This window comes from Micropterus salmoides, unplaced genomic scaffold, assembly GCF_014851395.1.
Source record: "Micropterus salmoides isolate LMB-PRFRI ecotype aquatic unplaced genomic scaffold, ASM1485139v1 Ms_hic_scaffold_19, whole genome shotgun sequence".
NCBI lineage: Eukaryota > Metazoa > Chordata > Actinopteri > Centrarchiformes > Centrarchidae > Micropterus > Micropterus salmoides.
The window spans coordinates 472689-478816 of record NW_024041039.1 but is presented as its reverse complement, the minus strand read 5'-3'; positions in this window follow the sequence as shown (position 1 = coordinate 478816).

The window sequence follows — 6128 nt, the reverse complement described above, 5'->3', positions numbered from 1 at the left end:
CAAAATAACTTCTGCTGTCAGAGGTGATGGTTCTTTTGCATAATCGTGTCCCTCGATGGACAGATGAGACTTGTGGTTGACCAAAAAGAGGAAACTTTAAGCACTTTGCATGCTCATTGAAATGTTTCAGGAAGTCCACAAAGTGCGCATCTTTCATCCATTCAGAGGGATTTGCCTCTCCTTTGCTTGTCAGGTGGCCCGTTGATCAGGAAGTGATTGCGGGAGTTTACACGGTAGGAAAATAAAATATTCCCTGTGGCTGAGAAAGCTCAGGTGATCCTTTCAGCGGAGGTCAGGGACCTGGCTGTCTGAATCCACGCCTGGCCGCCACTTTGTCTGGGTTACGTACAGAAATGGACCCAGTTTCATCAACAGTCCACACGTCTCCTGGTCCAAACTCACTTAGAAGAAAACCTTTTCTCTGCAGCTCCTTCCTGAGCGACAGCACTGTGTGCCGTTCAACTTCAAATCTTCTGACCTCACTTGTCAGCTGACCAATTCATATATTTAACAAGCTGCTTCTTTAAATCAGGTGAACAACTCTTCTGTGGTGTTTCATAAGCAACGTTGTTGTCAGCGTGGCGGTCTGACTTTCAGATTCCTCTGGGAATCTTTTGACCGATCCGAGTCAGATGTTAAAATCCTTCTCTGTCCTCCTGACAGATTTGCTCCTCAGCCGCCTGACGGCCTGTAACGTTATGTCAGTGTTCTGCTCTGTGATTACAAAGAAATTACAGGCGTGTTACGCTGTCTACTGTCCCATATTCATCACACCACACTAAACAAATGTGTGTGTGTCTGCTAACACACCACATGCACACACACTTCATACAGTGTCCAGGGATGCTGCGGCAAACTGCAGCTCCAATATTCCCTTTAGCAGATTTTAATGCTGCTGTCAGAGCAACGTTCACACGCTGTCTTTCCAGCATGCGTCTGTTTGTACTGAAGCACGTACATGTGACAACTTGCCCCAAACTGACGTGTGCTAATGCTGGCGAAACCTCAAGGTTAGCTCGACACTTCAGCTGAAGCATCAAAAGACACGTTATTGTCTCCTCTACTGAGAACAAACATGATGATTTCGCACGGTCACACTTAAAAAAGTCGAACTGTTTGAACAGGAAGTTGACCGTAGAACAGGAAGTCACACAAAGTGGCTGGTGTTCTGAACAGTGTGACGCCTCTCCCCGCTCTCCCCTAGTAATACTAGAGTAATACTACACCCCAGGTACTTCTGCTTTTACTTGAAACATTTAACATGTGATTCATTCACATTCAGGCAGTGACGGATGAAGTATTCAAATCCTTTACTTAAGTAAAAGTACTACAAGAACACTTTAAAAACACTCTGTTACAAGTAAAAGTACTGCATGTTACTAAAGTATGTAAGTGTAATCAGGAACAACAAGTATTAAAAGTAAAAGTACTGAAAGCAGAAAGAAAAACGTCCTGTGACTGTTCTGCTATCATAGATTAGATTATTATTCTTAAAGCAGGATTTGAACTGTTTTGTATCAGACTGCATCAAGATCAATGACTTGTTTAATCAGCTGATCGTTTTCTCTGTTAATCGATTGGAAATGTTACTCAGAGCCCAGAGTGACTCCTTCACTGTGTTTGTTCTGTCAGTCCAAACCTCAAAATGACTTCAGCATTATCAGAGTAGCTTCACTACATTTTCTGGCCATTGTGTACCTGTGTAAACTGTTGGAGTTTAATTTATTACCAAACCTTATATTTTATAAACTCTTCATGTGTTTGTGTGTAAAAATCTGACTTTGTAAAATAAGTGAAGCTGTCAGTAAAAAGTGTTCTGATGACGGCAGTGAAGTCTTTTCTAAAAATGTTAAATGTTGTGAATAAACAGCTGAATGTTTTATTTTGGAGGGTACACCACTTCCTGTCTGATTCCTTAAATTTGTAGGAACTTGATGCCCACCCCCCCACCCACCCACTGACAGGCTTCTGTGTGGTCCTAATGCCCTCCATTTTTCAACCCAACAGCTTCCAAACACTATTTAATACCTCAGATGTGTTTATATAAAATGCGCTAGAAGTATTTGATACTCTTGAGTTTTCACATAAAATGATTTTAAATTAATAATAATTAGAATTTGGTTGAGAGCAGCATAATGTTCAGTTCAGGTTTTACAAAATAAACATAATCATTTTTATCAAAGTTTCAATGAGAGAAACAAAGAAACATGAAATCTAATCAAAATAATTTTTATATTATATTTGTTCAGAATGAAAAAAATAAAAACATGTTGAGTTAAGATAACAGAGTGGTGCAGACCTGCTCTACATGAAAAGAGCAAAACTGGCACTAAATAAATAAACTGAGTCACTCTCTGCTGAATAAAAATCTAATATTCGCAGCATATTTCCATCAGAGACGATAATCTTTGTGTCTAAAATGCCACTGTGTCTTTGTGTGTTTCTGGGTCAGTTTAAATGACGGCCTCTGTATGAGGAGTTAATGAGGTGACTGGCTCAGCTTCATTTGTATGTTAATGAGGGGGGAGGAGCTGGGAGCAGAGCGCCCCCTGCTGCTGCAGCTGCAGACGCTCAGCTCTTTGTGTTTCACAGCTTCTTCAGGGTCACGTGCTCAAAACTCTTCAGAAACAGAAGATGTGGACCAAACTGAAGCAGTTCTCTCTCACTCAGAAGGCTTCTCTCATCACGGCCTGCAGAACACTTCGTCTGCAGCACATTTCTCCCCGTGTGCCATTAACGTATGTTATTATACGTTATATGTCATTTAGAGAGCGGCTGTCAGGGTGAACGATAATAGAATTCATGGTCATGGGAACAGAAACCAGAGGATTTACAACCTTTGTAATGATCACTAGGTTTTTTGATTATTCATGTGCTTTTTAATTAATTAACTTTCATCCTTTAATAAGGTTTGATGACTGCTCTACTGTTTTATCATTGTTATTTTATATCATTGTAAAGCTCCTTGTGACTTGCTCTGTGAACGCTGAATATTAAATTAACGATGTCACACCTGTTTTTCGGCACTTTCTCCCAACAAGTTGTAGAAACATCTCAAGGATGATCAGATAACATACTTTATTGTCCCTGAAGGGAAATTTGTTTTGGACTCCATATAAATCAGACCTGTAGAGTCACGTTACCTCCTCAGTGCTGCGCTCAGCTTCATGGAAAAGATTTCAAACAAACTTTGTTCACGTTGTCATTCTGGGTGCTGCTTGTTGAATTTTGAGGAAAATCTTGGAATAAGGGTGAAGTGCTGTGAACTCTTTCCACATGCTCTGTATTTAATTTAAAACCGATCGACCAATCAGACGGGCCGACGGCGGCGAACAAAGACCTGTTCAGTCTGAGGATTTAAAGGAGCAGTCCTGCTTTTTTGATCGGCCGATCAGTTTCTGCGTCTGACCACGCACCTGAAGAGACGTCCTCAGCTGATTGGCTCACAGCGGGAGGCGATGTGTTGGCATGACAACCAAGGTTATTGCTGCTGTCACCTGGTTACTCATCAAAGACTCACAGCTGATCTTAATATAATCTGTGTTTAGAGGCGGAGAGCTTCCGGTCCGGACCATCTTTTAGATATTTCAGATTAGCTTTTCATTGGACGGTTTGTGGAGTCGACTCTGTGGCTAAAACGCGTGAAAACTAATTCTGCACAAACGCTTTGAACTTTATATGAACTGAAACAGACGGCATGTTGAACACAGAGTTCTTCTCTTTAATAAACTAATAAGTTAATAACTGATGTTTCCACCGAGCTCAGCGGCGACGTCAGCGTGTCTGCAGTTACAATATAAACCACACACACCGAGGTCCAGTCTGTCTGTGAGACGAGCTCAAACCAGGTTCTGGGTTGGGGACGGCTGGTGGGACGTTTGGAACTGTTTCCTGATGTTTTACAAACCAAATAAAGACGTTTCTCGTGTTTATTTAAAGTTTCTCATCTTTAAAAGCCTGAAAAAGAAACTGAGGTCAACCTGCAGCTGATCTGTGACGTCCAACACGGAGGACAGAAGCAAAGATCTGCAGACGGGCGGCGAAGACAACAGGGGTCATAAAGTATTGATGAATCAAACAAAGAGCTTCGGCCGCGTTAAAGCTTTTTGTTCCTGGAGATATTTCTGGACCTTTAATGCTCACAGGAAACCACAGGAGACCAGAACCAGATCAGGTGTCAATAACCAGACCCTGTGTTCCTGAACGTGGAGGAACAGCCCCCCCCGGTGGTGGACCAGGTCTGAGGACGGTCCGTGAGGAGGACGTGTTGCAGCAGATCGATCTGATTAATGAGCTGATGAATAATGAAGAGTGTTTGATGTGTGAGTGCCCCAAGGCCTGAGATCAGCTGATCGTCTGCAGCCTCCTTAGAACTCAGAGTTTAATCCTTCGCCTGAGAACATCGATCGTCAGACAGACACACAGATGCACAGAGAGCTGATCGATCAGTCTGATCAATACTCCCAGACAGACTCAAACATCTGAATGAGCCGTCGGCTTCACGCTGCTGCTGCTGAGAGCCTGCGGATCAGAACCAGAACCAGAACTCCTTCGTTGACCCAGAGGGGAAATTCTTTGTTTCAAATTGCTCACTTTGCACATCAGGGTATTAGAAATGATAATAGAAAGCAGTGTGGACATGTGCAGTTTTTTACAGTCATAACAGAAGTGTCTTGATAAATGAAAGCTACATGAATAAAAAACTACTAACAGTAGTGAAAGTGGACACGAAGCTGTTCCTGTGATGTAGAGACAGAGCTCAGGTAACACAGGTTAATAACTCTTGATCCAGTCCGGGCTCTGAAGCTGGTTCTGGATCAGACTCGGCTCCATCATGTACGGCTGCTTTGTTTTGGATCACACCAGCTTGCTTGTAAAGACCTGCCCTACTCTGCTTCTGATTGGTTAGTTTCTTGTCTAAAGTCTGTAGATGATGACAACTCATGTAGTCAGAGGTCACCAAGTACTGCAGAGAAAAACTACCAGCAAGTCAGACCGACACCCAACAGCAGACCGACCCACACGGCGCTGAACCAGAACCAGAGGGCCTGTAGGTTCACTTTTACAGGCCTAATTCCTAATTCTTATCGGCTTACTCTTTTTTAGGAAATATCTCCTTTCCTCTCGCGCATGTTGGCTGTGAATGAAATGTAATCTGCGTTCAATAAAGCTGTAGTCAAATCACACACCTGGATTTGAACATTTACCTGGGCAGGTAAAACTCCTGAATTCCAGATGAAAACAAATGTCAGCTTATTGTCAAAATCCTCACAGAAGACTTAAAGGAGACGTGTTATTCTGATTTCATATTGTAGTTCTGTGACTCCTGTGCTGCAGCTTTGTATGTCTCATACTGACTCTTCATGTAGGCCTTCATTTCAGCCTCTGTCTGAAACAAGCTGTAGATGCTCCTGTCTCTTTAAGCCCCCCCTCTCAAAGTCCACTGTCTTCTGATTGGCTGTTGTCTCATGTGTTCACCAGGGGCAAGTTCAGTGCAGATGAAACGGTGTGTTTACAGACATGTCGCAGCTGATTGGGTAACACCTGAGACACGCCCACCAAACGGGAGAAAACAGACCTCGAAGCCCGTTGAGGAACGTTGCGAGGAGACATATTGTTCAATCCGAAAACGTTGCAAAATGTTTTCGGATTGAACTCGCCCCAGGTTGCCGCAGGGATGGGGCTGCGTGTTCCTTTGTGGGCGTGGCCAGCATGCTTTGTCTAGGGCAAATGACCATATAAGGAAATCCAGCTCAGAATGACATCATACCGAGTCAGAAAACCTAACCTACAGCGTCTCCATGAGCTGGTTCTGTGATGCACTGGACTTTATTTAACAGCAGCTGCAAGTGATGCAGACAAGACATGCAACTAAGGTCGAGGTTCAGGAATGGTACGGTCCGTTTTAGAGGTGTCGGAAGGCATGAATATGGGAATAAGATAGGTAAGAATGACCCCACGTGTTGCCTCTGCTGGGGGGTCCAAGTCTCAATCCCCTTGTTTTTCAAACCATGCTTGGTACTGAGCATGTGCAGCTCCCAACCAAGATCTACTAGAAGTGAGATGCTTCAACACGCAGAGTGAAAAGAGGAGCTGCAGCAGAGATCTGGTGTAAACCTGCTCTGCTC